The sequence below is a fragment of the Pleurodeles waltl genome, unplaced genomic scaffold (genome assembly GCF_031143425.1).
Source record: "Pleurodeles waltl isolate 20211129_DDA unplaced genomic scaffold, aPleWal1.hap1.20221129 scaffold_39, whole genome shotgun sequence".
Classification (NCBI taxonomy): Eukaryota; Metazoa; Chordata; class Amphibia; order Caudata; family Salamandridae; genus Pleurodeles; species Pleurodeles waltl.
In genome coordinates this window covers 199,763-214,001 of record NW_027150097.1, presented here as the reverse complement: position 1 = coordinate 214,001, position 14,239 = coordinate 199,763, and the positions used below count along the sequence as shown (strand labels likewise).

General features: G+C 43.9%; 3 non-coding genes across 3 annotated transcripts; all 3 read right to left on the bottom strand.

Annotated features, from left to right (window-relative positions):
• Nucleotides 1-4,947: 4,947 nt before the first annotated feature.
• On the bottom strand, nucleotides 4,948-5,019 carry TRNAE-UUC (transfer RNA glutamic acid (anticodon UUC)). Its single transcript has one exon. It is a non-coding gene; the product is annotated as a tRNA-Glu (tRNA).
• A 5,848-nt stretch (nucleotides 5,020-10,867) lies between these two features.
• TRNAE-UUC (transfer RNA glutamic acid (anticodon UUC)) lies at nucleotides 10,868-10,939 on the bottom strand. The gene has a single exon. It is a non-coding gene; the product is annotated as a tRNA-Glu (tRNA).
• Nucleotides 10,940-13,827: 2,888 nt separating this feature from the next.
• TRNAE-UUC (transfer RNA glutamic acid (anticodon UUC)) lies at nucleotides 13,828-13,899 on the bottom strand. Its single transcript has one exon. It is a non-coding gene; the product is annotated as a tRNA-Glu (tRNA).
• Between the last annotated feature and the right edge of the window lie 340 nt (nucleotides 13,900-14,239).

The following is a 14,239-nucleotide window of genomic DNA, read 5'->3' as shown; positions in this document are numbered from 1 at the left end:
CAAGTACAAATATTACCATATTTATTGATGTAAAATGTAAACAAGTTAGACTGAAAATATGTGTGTGTGTTTATAAAGGATGTCTAAAGTGTATGCTGTGAGGTCAGATTGCAGTTCACTACTTGCACTTGTGCCTTTCACAAGCGTGAGTAACCAGTTACACTAATGTCTGCTCTGACTTGTTATTCTGAGAGTCATGTGCTAAAGGGGGGCTTCCACCCTAGTTTGAGGGACCAGAGTACGAATGCCCCAGGGCACAGGAAGTACACAGTCCTCATTGATACAACTGTGGCCCAGTAACTTCTGACTGCCCTTTGACCCCACAGACTGGCACATATATGTCATCAGACTATGGCACCGTTGTACATATGCACACATGTGCATGTACACGTCAGCCAGTTTTTCATTCATTTATGTGCTAATACTGTTCAGCATCAGGATGTGATGTCGAAGGAGACTGGTGGAGAGCGCCGAAGTCTCTGGTATTTCAAGGCAAAACTAGAGACCTTTTCACACTCATATACTGCTCCAGGCAGATCTTCCACTGCAAATGCAAGTTATATGAGTCCAGCTGAAAACTGTTTAATTTTGGGTACTTGCTTTAGTCAAATGTTACCATTTGCAACTCACAAAAAAAAAGCAAAGGGCAATTTCATACATTAACACTTTGGTAAAGTCGTTCTTTCACACCGTACATTTCCGTAAGTTTCTCTCTCCTTGTAAGTTATCCGGTGTGAAGGCCAAGTGGAGTCAGGTCCACACTGTGCATCTTACAGTTGTGTAGCCAGAGTAGAGAGGTGTCCACACAGACACAGGACGTAGACAACACCTGTGTGTAGCATCAAGTGCCCCCAGCAACGCCTATAGAATAATGTATAGATGCCCCCAAACCGCAGAAACCACGAGGGGAATGAAAAGAGGAAGAGACGGGTTATGTCAGAGATACAAATGGTTTCCTGCTCAAGACCTGCAATAAATTTAAACAAAAGTATTATTACAAACATTCCAGGTCCTACCGATATTGGAACTCAGATTGCTGGATTCAGAGTCCAGAGTGCTAATCATTACACGATGGAACCAACGTCCACGATCCTCAACCCTAGGAGTCCTGAAGCAGTGTCAGTCACCACCTACTGTCTATCGCTTGAATTCGTTCACACTGTAAATCAAACATGACAAATCCAACAGCACAACTAAAATGTGTATTTCACAAGTAATAACATAAAAACAGAAATATACTTTTGCTGATGCAGAAACAAAGAAAACGTCTCGTCTGATGCTTCGAAATCTCCATTTAGCATGGCCCCTTAACTAACCACCAAGAGTCTTTGCACGGCTGGGAACCTTTGTAAAAGAGTCAGTGGGTCACTGTGAATGCAGCAGATCTTCACCCCTGTATTTCTTTCAAAGAAGCAGAGTTTTATTCCAGGTACAGGAGGCATCTCTGGTGTCTGATACTACCGGTAGTGTTCAGCCTACCCTCTCTGAGAGAGCAGCAGTGAGGGTACAAAGCACACTGGTTGCAAAATGTGGACACTGCAAACAACAGCTGCAATATCACAGATGATATAAAACACATAAAGTACTCAAGTCTTATACTAGATACAACACAGCAGGGAAATCATGTCATAAAACAAATGATGAACCCACAGTATGGAAGGGGCAGGTAATAAAATGCGAATTTCCCATGGTGGGACCACAGTCAATTGCTGCCTTCTTCTCTGTGCCCCGGTCTCTTTATATAATCTGTACTTTTTGTTGTGCAATAAAAGAAAAACAAGGAATAACCCTTCATAGTATTAATGTACAGGTCAAGGGCTGGGGAGAGAGGGCAGTAGATCTGGGGGTCGGTGTAAACCTCTGACGGCATTAGATGGAAGCAGAAGACAAAGCAAGTGACATTTATTAAGACTTTAGGTGCATTTAGGTTTATAGAAAAAAACTGAGAAAGATTAAAATGTCTGAGTAGTGAAAAAAAATAAATGGAGTTCCCATACCGGGAGTTGAACCCAGGCCGCCTGGGTGAAATCCAGGAATCCTAACCGCTAGACCATATGGAAACTGTGAACTCATCATACAGCTCAGTGTATGTGAGGTGTCTCCTAGGTCACACTGCATTCCGTACACTGAGAGTTATATTCTTCTTTTCAGTAGTACACAATCAATTGGGGTAACAGACACCTCACATCTGACAAAAGAGAAGGAATCACCAGAAGTCATCATTTCTGCCACAACCTGTCAGGTCTCATTATTTACAACCTTAGAACTTCTACACATACACAGAGCCCAGGACACGGAGGACAGCAGCAGTCCCTGCATTCACTATTACTAACCCCTCCCCTTGAGCCAGACAAAGCCACGCCCCATCCGTAGGACACTCCTGGGTTTCCTCACCAGACTGATGGCCCCACAGACCCCTCTCCAGTTATCTTCCAGCTGCTTCCTTGACGACACTCCCCTGCACCTGTCACAGGCTCCAGGCTGCCCTCCTGGGGCTCGAGTTATACTCCTTCTCTATCTACTAACAGCACCGACTCCAGTCCTGACACTGGATTGGTTCAAACAGAGAAGAAACAGCTCAGAAGTAGTCTGTGTTGTTCCCAGGTACCTGCATCTTCACAGAGTGACTGCCAGGGGGCAGCACAGCCAAAGCACTCACAGCCCACAAGGCTACAAATCATCAATCGGATGTCAGCAGCCTTGTCAGAGGCGCAGAGACTAGTAATCCCACAATATTTTGGGACAGCAGAGGAAGAAGCAAGTGCTGAGCTGAAGTGGTCACTGCTGTTTTGTCACAACACCAGACATATGTTCTTAAAAGCATGTAAGCGCACATTCTTAGGCATTCTCGGTCGTCTTCTCCCTTTCTGACATTATACCAATTGTATACACCCGAATGGAGAAAAGTTAAAATATAAGGTACTAGGAATATGCACCAAAGGTAGGCAAATTAAACATTTCAAGTACAAATATTACCATATTTATTGATGTAAAATGTAAACAAGTTAGACTGAAAATATGTGTGTGTGTTTACAAAGGATGTCTAAAGTGTATGCTGTGAGGTCAGGTTGCAGTTCACTACTTGCACTTGTGCCTTTCACAAGTGTGAGTACCCAGTTACACTAATGTCTGCTCTGACTTGTTATTCTGAGAGTCATGTGCTAAAGGGGGGCTTCCACCCTAGTTTGAGGGACCAGAGTACGAATGCCCCAGGGCACAGGAAGTACACAGTCCTCATTGATACAACTGTGGCCCAGTAACTTCTGACTGCCCTTTGACCCCACAGACTGGCACATATATGTCATCAGACTATGGCACCGTTGTACATATGCACACATGTGCATGTACACGTCAGCCAGTTTTTCATTCATTTATGTGCTAATACTGTTCAGCATCAGGATGTGATGTCGAAGGAGACTGGTAGAGAGCGCCGAAGTCTCTGGTATTTCAAGACAAAACTAGAGACCTTTTCACACTCATATACTGCTCCAGGCAGATCTCCACTGCAAATGCAAGTTATATGAGTCCAGCTGAAAACTGTTTAATTTTGGGTACTTGCTTTAGTCAAATGTTACCATTTGCAACTCACAAAAAAAAAGCAAAGGGCAATTTCATACATTAACACTTTGGTAAAGTCGTTCTTTCACACCGTACATTTCCGTAAGTTTCTCTCTCCTTGTAAGTTATCCGGTATGAAGGCCAAGTGGAGTCAGGTCCACACTGTGCATCTTACAGTTGTGTAGCCAGAGTAGAGAGGTGTCCACACAGACACAGGACGTAGACAACACCTGTGTGTAGCATCAAGTGTCCCCAGCAACGCCTATAGAATAATGTATAGATGCCCCCAAACCGCAGAAACCACGAGGGGAATGAAAAGAGGGAGAGACGGGTTATGTCAGAGATACAAATGGTTTCCTGCTCAAGACCTGCAAAAAATTTAAACAAAAGTATTATTACAAACATTCCAGGTCCTACCGATATTGGAACTCAGATTGCTGGATTCAGAGTCCAGCGTGCTAATCATTACACGATGGAACCAACGTCCACGATCCTCAACCCTAGGAGTCCTGAAGCAGTGTCAGTCACCACCTACAGTCTATCGCTTGAATTCGTTCACACTGTAAATCAAACATGACAAATCCAACAGCACAACTAAAATGTGTATTTCACAAGTAATAACATAAAAACAGAAATATACTTTTGCTGATGCAGAAAAAAAGAAAACGTCTCGTCTGATGCTTCAAAATCTCCATTTAGCATGGCCCCTTAACTAACCACCAAGAGTCTTTGCACGGCTGGGAACCTTTGTAAAAGAGTCAGTGGGTCACTGTGAATGCAGCAGATCTTCACCCCTGTATTTCTTACAAAGAAGCAGAGTTTTATTCCAGGTACAGGAGGCATCTCTGGTGTCTGATACTACCGGTAGTGTTCAGCCTACCCTCTCTGAGAGAGCAGCAGTGAGGGTACAAAGCACACTGGTTGCAAAATGTGGACACTGCAAACAACAGCTGCAATATCACAGATGATATAAAACACATAAAGTACTCAAGTCTTATACTAGATACAACACAGCAGGGAAATCATGTCATAAAACAAATGATGAACCCATAGTATGGAAGGGGCAGGTAATAAAATGCGAATTTCCCATGGTGGGACCACAGTCAATTGCTGCCTTCTTCTCTGTGCCCCGGTCTCTTTATATAATCTGTACTTTTTGTTGTGCAATAAAAGAAAAACAAGGAATAACCCTTCATAGTATTAATGTACAGGTCAAGGGCTGGGGAGAGAGGGCAGTAGATCTGGGGGTCGGTGTAAACCTCTGATGGCATTAGATGGAAGCAGAAGACAAAGCAAGTGACATTTATTAAGACTTTAGGTGCATTTAGGTTTATAGAAAAAAACTGAGAAAGATTAAAATGTCTGAGTAGTGAAAAAAAATAAATGGAGTTCCCATACCGGGAGTTGAACCCGGGCCGCCTGGGTGAAAACCAGGAATCCTAACCGCTAGACCATATGGAAACTGTGAACTCATCATACAGCTCAGTGTATGTGAGGTGTCTCCTAGGTCACACTGCATTCCGTACACTGAGAGTTATATTCTTCTTCTCAGTAGTACACAATCAATTGGGGTAACAGACACCTCACTTCTGACAAAAGAGAAGGAATGACCAGAAGTCATCATTTCTGCCACAACCTGTCAGGTCTCATTAATTACAACCTTAGAACTTCTACACATACACAGAGCCCAGGACACGGAGGACAGCAGCAGTCCCTGCATTCACTATTACTAACCCCTCCCCTTGAGCCAGACAAAGCCACGCCCCATCCGTAGGACACTCCTGGGTTTCCTCACCAGACTGATGGCCCCACAGACCCCTCTCCAGTTATCTTCCAGCTGCTTCCTTGACGACACTCCCCTGCACCTGTCACAGGCTCCAGGCTGCCCTCCTGGGGCTCGAGTTATACTCCTTCTCTATCTACTAACAGCACCGACTCCAGTCCTGACACTGGATTGGTTCAAACAGAGAAGAAACAGCTCAGAAGTAGTCTGTGTTGTTCCCAGGTACCTGCATCTTCACAGAGTGACTGTCAGGGGGCAGCACAGCCAAAGCACTCACAGCCCACAAGGCTACAAATCATCAATCGGATGTCAGCAGCCTTGTCAGAGGCGCAGAGACTAGTAATTCCACAATATTTTGGGACAGCAGAGGAAGAAGCAAGTGCTGAGCTGAAGTGGTCACTGCTGTTTTGTCACAACACCAGCCATATGTTCTTAAAAGCATGTAAGCGCACATTCTTAGGCATTCTCGGTCGTCTTCTCCCTTTCTGACATTATACCAATTGTATACACCCGAATGGAGAAAAGTTAAAATATAAGGTACTAGGAATATGCGCCAATGTTAGGCAAATTAAACATTTCAAGTACAAATATTACCATATTTATTGATGTAAAATGTAAACAAGTTAGACTGAAAATATGTGTGTGTGTTTATAAAGGATGTCTAAAGTGTATGCTGTGAGGTCAGATTGCAGTTCACTACTTGCACTTGTGCCTTTCACAAGCGTGAGTAACCAGTTACACTAATGTCTGCTCTGACTTGTTATTCTGAGAGTCATGTGCTAAAGGGGGGCTTCCACCCTAGTTTGAGGGACCAGAGTACGAATGCCCCAGGGCACAGGAAGTACACAGTCCTCATTGATACAACTGTGGCCCAGTAACTTCTGACTGCCCTTTGACCCCACAGACTGGCACATATATGTCATCAGACTATGGCACCGTTGTACATATGCACACATGTGCATGTACACGTCAGCCAGTTTTTCATTCATTTATGTGCTAATACTGTTCAGCATCAGGATGTGATGTCGAAGGAGACTGGTGGAGAGCGCCGAAGTCTCTGGTATTTCAAGGCAAAACTAGAGACCTTTTCACACTCATATACTGCTCCAGGCAGATCTTCCACTGCAAATGCAAGTTATATGAGTCCAGCTGAAAACTGTTTAATTTTGGGTACTTGCTTTAGTCAAATGTTACCATTTGCAACTCACAAAAAAAAAGCAAAGGGCAATTTCATACATTAACACTTTGGTAAAGTCGTTCTTTCACACCGTACATTTCCGTAAGTTTCTCTCTCCTTGTAAGTTATCCGGTGTGAAGGCCAAGTGGAGTCAGGTCCACACTGTGCATCTTACAGTTGTGTAGCCAGAGTAGAGAGGTGTCCACACAGACACAGGACGTAGACAACACCTGTGTGTAGCATCAAGTGCCCCCAGCAACGCCTATAGAATAATGTATAGATGCCCCCAAACCGCAGAAACCACGAGGGGAATGAAAAGAGGAAGAGACGGGTTATGTCAGAGATACAAATGGTTTCCTGCTCAAGACCTGCAATAAATTTAAACAAAAGTATTATTACAAACATTCCAGGTCCTACCGATATTGGAACTCAGATTGCTGGATTCAGAGTCCAGAGTGCTAATCATTACACGATGGAACCAACGTCCACGATCCTCAACCCTAGGAGTCCTGAAGCAGTGTCAGTCACCACCTACTGTCTATCGCTTGAATTCGTTCACACTGTAAATCAAACATGACAAATCCAACAGCACAACTAAAATGTGTATTTCACAAGTAATAACATAAAAACAGAAATATACTTTTGCTGATGCAGAAACAAAGAAAACGTCTCGTCTGATGCTTCGAAATCTCCATTTAGCATGGCCCCTTAACTAACCACCAAGAGTCTTTGCACGGCTGGGAACCTTTGTAAAAGAGTCAGTGGGTCACTGTGAATGCAGCAGATCTTCACCCCTGTATTTCTTTCAAAGAAGCAGAGTTTTATTCCAGGTACAGGAGGCATCTCTGGTGTCTGATACTACCGGTAGTGTTCAGCCTACCCTCTCTGAGAGAGCAGCAGTGAGGGTACAAAGCACACTGGTTGCAAAATGTGGACACTGCAAACAACAGCTGCAATATCACAGATGATATAAAACACATAAAGTACTCAAGTCTTATACTAGATACAACACAGCAGGGAAATCATGTCATAAAACAAATGATGAACCCACAGTATGGAAGGGGCAGGTAATAAAATGCGAATTTCCCATGGTGGGACCACAGTCAATTGCTGCCTTCTTCTCTGTGCCCCGGTCTCTTTATATAATCTGTACTTTTTGTTGTGCAATAAAAGAAAAACAAGGAATAACCCTTCATAGTATTAATGTACAGGTCAAGGGCTGGGGAGAGAGGGCAGTAGATCTGGGGGTCGGTGTAAACCTCTGACGGCATTAGATGGAAGCAGAAGACAAAGCAAGTGACATTTATTAAGACTTTAGGTGCATTTAGGTTTATAGAAAAAAACTGAGAAAGATTAAAATGTCTGAGTAGTGAAAAAAAATAAATGGAGTTCCCATACCGGGCGTTGAACCCGGGCCGCCTGGGTGAAATCCAGGAATCCTAACCGCTAGACCATATGGAAACTGTGAACTCATCATACAGCTCAGTGTATGTGAGGTGTCTCCTAGGTCACACTGCATTCCGTACACTGAGAGTTATATTCTTCTTTTCAGTAGTACACAATCAATTGGGGTAACAGACACCTCACATCTGACAAAAGAGAAGGAATCACCAGAAGTCATCATTTCTGCCACAACCTGTCAGGTCTCATTATTTACAACCTTAGAACTTCTACACATACACAGAGCCCAGGACACGGAGGACAGCAGCAGTCCCTGCATTCACTATTACTAACCCCTCCCCTTGAGCCAGACAAAGCCACGCCCCATCCGTAGGACACTCCTGGGTTTCCTCACCAGACTGATGGCCCCACAGACCCCTCTCCAGTTATCTTCCAGCTGCTTCCTTGACGACACTCCCCTGCACCTGTCACAGGCTCCAGGCTGCCCTCCTGGGGCTCGAGTTATACTCCTTCTCTATCTACTAACAGCACCGACTCCAGTCCTGACACTGGATTGGTTCAAACAGAGAAGAAACAGCTCAGAAGTAGTCTGTGTTGTTCCCAGGTACCTGCATCTTCACAGAGTGACTGCCAGGGGGCAGCACAGCCAAAGCACTCACAGCCCACAAGGCTACAAATCATCAATCGGATGTCAGCAGCCTTGTCAGAGGCGCAGAGACTAGTAATCCCACAATATTTTGGGACAGCAGAGGAAGAAGCAAGTGCTGAGCTGAAGTGGTCACTGCTGTTTTGTCACAACACCAGACATATGTTCTTAAAAGCATGTAAGCGCACATTCTTAGGCATTCTCGGTCGTCTTCTCCCTTTCTGACATTATACCAATTGTATACACCCGAATGGAGAAAAGTTAAAATATAAGGTACTAGGAATATGCACCAAAGGTAGGCAAATTAAACATTTCAAGTACAAATATTACCATATTTATTGATGTAAAATGTAAACAAGTTAGACTGAAAATATGTGTGTGTGTTTACAAAGGATGTCTAAAGTGTATGCTGTGAGGTCAGGTTGCAGTTCACTACTTGCACTTGTGCCTTTCACAAGTGTGAGTACCCAGTTACACTAATGTCTGCTCTGACTTGTTATTCTGAGAGTCATGTGCTAAAGGGGGGCTTCCACCCTAGTTTGAGGGACCAGAGTACGAATGCCCCAGGGCACAGGAAGTACACAGTCCTCATTGATACAACTGTGGCCCAGTAACTTCTGACTGCCCTTTGACCCCACAGACTGGCACATATATGTCATCAGACTATGGCACCGTGGTACATATGCACACATGTGCATGTACACGTCAGCCAGTTTTTCATTCATTTATGTGCTAATACTGTTCAGCATCAGGATGTGATGTCGAAGGAGACTGGTGGAGAGCGCCGAAGTCTCTGGTATTTCAAGACAAAACTAGAGACCTTTTCACACTCATATACTGCTCCAGGCAGATCTTCCACTGCAAATGCAAGTTATATGAGTCCAGCTGAAAACTGTTTAATTTTGGGTACTTGCTTTAGTCAAATGTTACCATTTGCAACTCACAAAAAAAAAGCAAAGGGCAATTTCATACATTAACACTTTGGTAAAGTCGTTCTTTCACACCGTACATTTCCGTAAGTTTCTCTCTCCTTGTAAGTTATCCGGTGTGAAGGCCAAGTGGAGTCAGGTCCACACTGTGCATCTTACAGTTGTGTAGCCAGAGTAGAGAGGTGTCCACACAGACACAGGACGTAGACAACACCTGTGTGTAGCATCAAGTGCCCCCAGCAACGCCTATAGAATAATGTATAGATGCCCCCAAACCGCAGAAACCACGAGGGGAATGAAAAGAGGAAGAGACGGGTTATGTCAGAGATACAAATGGTTTCCTGCTCAAGACCTGCAATAAATTTAAACAAAAGTATTATTACAAACATTCCAGGTCCTACCGATATTGGAACTCAGATTGCTGGATTCAGAGTCCAGAGTGTTAATCATTACACGATGGAACCAACGTCCACGATCCTCAACCCTAGGAGTCCTGAAGCAGTGTCAGTCACCACCTACTGTCTATCGCTTGAATTCGTTCACACTGTAAATCAAACATGACAAATCCAACAGCACAACTAAAATGTGTATTTCACAAGTAATAACATAAAAACAGAAATATACTTTTGCTGATGCAGAAACAAAGAAAACGTCTCGTCTGATGCTTCGAAATCTCCATTTAGCATGGCCCCTTAACTAACCACCAAGAGTCTTTGCACGGCTGGGAACCTTTGTAAAAGAGTCAGTGGGTCACTGTGAATGCAGCAGATCTTCACCCCTGTATTTCTTACAAAGAAGCAGAGTTTTATTCCAGGTACAGGAGGCATCTCTGGTGTCTGATACTACCGGTAGTGTTCAGCCTACCCTCTCTGAGAGAGCAGCAGTGAGGGTACAAAGCACACTGGTTGCAAAATGTGGACACTGCAAACAACAGCTGCAATATCACAGATGATATAAAACACATAAAGTACTCAAGTCTTATACTAGATACAACACAGCAGGGAAATCATGTCATAAAACAAATGATGAACCCACAGTATGGAAGGGGCAGGTAATAAAATGCGAATTTCCCATGGTGGGACCACAGTCAATTGCTGCCTTCTTCTCTGTGCCCCGGTCTCTTTATATAATCTGTACTTTTTGTTGTGCAATAAAAGAAAAACAAGGAATAACCCTTCATAGTATTAATGTACAGGTCAAGGGCTGGGGAGAGAGGGCAGTAGATCTGGGGGTCGGTGTAAACCTCTGACGGCATTAGATGGAAGCAGAAGACAAAGCAAGTGACATTTATTAAGACTTTAGGTGCATTTAGGTTTATAGAAAAAAACTGAGAAAGATTAAAATGTCTGAGTAGTGAAAAAAAATAAATGGAGTTCCCATACCGGGAGTTGAACCTGGGCCGCCTGGGTGAAAACCAGGAATCCTAACCGCTAGACCATATGGAAACTGTGAACTCATCATACAGCTCAGTGTATGTGAGGTGTCTCCTAGGTCACACTGCATTCCGTACACTGAGAGTTATATTCTTCTTCTCAGTAGTACACAATCAATTGGGGTAACAGACACCTCACTTCTGACAAAAGAGAAGGAATCACCAGAAGTCATCATTTCTGCCACAACCTGTCAGGTCTCATTATTTACAACCTTAGAACTTCTACACATACACAGAGCCCAGGACACGGAGGACAGCAGCAGTCCCTGCATTCACTATTACTAACCCCTCCCCTTGAGCCAGACAAAGCCACGCCCCATCCGTAGGACACTCCTGGGTTTCCTCACCAGACTGATGGCCCCACAGACCCCTCTCCAGTTATCTTCCAGCTGCTTCCTTGACGACACTCCCCTGCACCTGTCACAGGCTCCAGGCTGCCCTCCTGGGGCTCGAGTTATACTCCTTCTCTATCTACTAACAGCACCGACTCCAGTCCTGACACTGGATTGGTTCAAACAGAGAAGAAACAGCTCAGAAGTAGTCTGTGTTGTTCCCAGGTACCTGCATCTTCACAGAGTGACTGCCAGGGGGCAGCACAGCCAAAGCACTCACAGCCCACAAGGCTACAAATCATCAATCGGATGTCAGCAGCCTTGTCAGAGGCGCAGAGACTAGTAATTCCACAATATTTTGGGACAGCAGAGGAAGAAGCAAGTGCTGAGCTGAAGTGGTCACTGCTGTTTTGTCACAACACCAGACATATGTTCTTAAAAGCATGTAAGCGCACATTCTTAGGCATTCTCGGTCGTCTTCTCCCTTTCTGACATTATACCAATTGTATACACCCGAATGGAGAAAAGTTAAAATATAAGGTACTAGGAATATGCGCCAAAGGTAGGCAAATTAAACATTTCAAGTACAAATATTACCATATTTATTGATGTAAAATGTAAACAAGTTAGACTGAAAATATGTGTGTGTGTTTATAAAGGATGTCTAAAGTGTATGCTGTGAGGTCAGGTTGCAGTTCACTACTTGCACTTGTGCCTTTCACAAGCGTGAGTACCCAGTTACACTAATGTCTGCTCTGACTTGTTATTCTGAGAGTCATGTGCTAAAGGGGGGCTTCCACCCTAGTTTGAGGGACCAGAGTACGAATGCCCCAGGGCACAGGAAGTACACAGTCCTCATTGATACAACTGTGGCCCAGTAACTTCTGACTGCCCTTTGACCCCACAGACTGGCACATATATGTCATCAGACTATGGCACCGTGGTACATATGCACACATGTGCACGTACACGTCAGCCAGTTTTTCATTCATTTATGTGCTAATACTGTTCAGCATCAGGATGTGATGTCGAAGGAGACTGGTGGAGAGCGCCGAAGTCTCTGGTATTTCAAGACAAAACTAGAGACCTTTTCACACTCATATACTGCTCCAGGCAGATCTTCCACTGCAAATGCAAGTTATATGAGTCCAGCTGAAAACTGTTTAATTTTGGGTACTTGCTTTAGTCAAATGTTACCATTTGCAACTCACAAAAAAAAAGCAAAGGGCAATTTCATACATTAACACTTTGGTAAAGTCGTTCTTTCACACCGTACATTTCCGTAAGTTTCTCTCTCCCTGTAAGTTATCCGGTGTGAAGGCCAAGTGGAGTCAGGTCCACACTGTGCATCTTACAGTTGTGTAGCCTGAGTAGAGAGGTGTCCACACAGACACAGGACGTAGACAACACCTGTGTGTAGCATCAAGTGTCCCCAGCAACGCCTATAGAATAATGTATAGATGCCCCCAAACCGCAGAAACCACGAGGGGAATGAAAAGAGGAAGAGACGGGTTATGTCAGAGATACAAATGGTTTCCTGCTCAAGACCTGCAATAAATTTAAACAAAAGTATTATTACAAACATTCCAGGTCCTACCGATATTGGAACTCAGATTGCTGGATTCAGAGTCCAGAGTGCTAATCATTACACGATGGAACCAACGTCCACGATCCTCAACCCTAGGAGTCCTGAAGCAGTGTCAGTCACCACCTACTGTCTATCGCTTGAATTCGTTCACACTGTAAATCAAACATGACAAATCCAACAGCACAACTAAAATGTGTATTTCACAAGTAATAACATAAAAACAGAAATATACTTTTGCTGATGCAGAAACAAAGAAAACGTCTCGTCTGATGCTTCGAAATCTCCATTTAGCATGGCCCCTTAACTAACCACCAAAAGTCTTTGCACGGCTGGGAACCTTTGTAAAAGAGTCAGTGGGTCACTGTGAATGCAGCAGATCTTCACCCCTGTATTTCTTACAAAGAAGCAGAGTTTTATTCCAGGTACAGGAGGCATCTCTGGTGTCTGATACTACCGGTAGTGTTCAGCCTACCCTCTCTGAGAGAGCAGCAGTGAGGGTACAAAGCACACTGGTTGCAAAATGTGGACACTGCAAACAACAGCTGCAATATCACAGATGATATAAAACACATAAAGTACTCAAGTCTTATACTAGATACAACACAGCAGGGAAATCATGTCATAAAACAAATGATGAACCCACAGTATGGAAGGGGCAGGTAATAAAATGCGAATTTCCCATGGTGGGACCACAGTCAATTGCTGCCTTCTTCTCTGTGCCCCGGTCTCTTTATATAATCTGTACTTTTTGTTGTGCAATAAAAGAAAAACAAGGAATAACCCTTCATAGTATTAATGTACAGGTCAAGGGCTGGGGAGAGAGGGCAGTAGATCTGGGGGTCGGTGTAAACCTCTGACGGCATTAGATTAAAGCAGAAGACAAAGCAAGTGACATTTATTAAGACTTTAGGTGCATTTAGGTTTATAGAAAAAAACTGAGAAAGATTAAAATGTCTGAGTAGTGAAAAAAAAAAAATGGAGTTCCCATACCGGGAGTTGAACCCGGGCCGCCTGGGTGAAAACCAGGAATCCTAACCGCTAGACCATATGGAAACTGTGAACTCATCATACAGCTCAGTGTATGTGAGGTGTCTCCTAGGTCACACTGCATTCCGTACACTGAGAGTTATATTCTTCTTCTCAGTAGTACACAATCAATTGGGGTAACAGACACCTCACTTCTGACAAAAGAGAAGGAATCACCAGAAGTCATCATTTCTGCCACAACCTGTCAGGTCTCATTATTTACAACCTTAGAACTTCTAAACATACACAGAGCCCAGGACACGGAGGACAGCAGCAGTCCCTGCATTCACTATTACTAAACCCTCCCCTTGAGCCAGACAAAGCCACGCCCCATCCGTAGGACACTCCTGGGTTTCCTCACCAGACT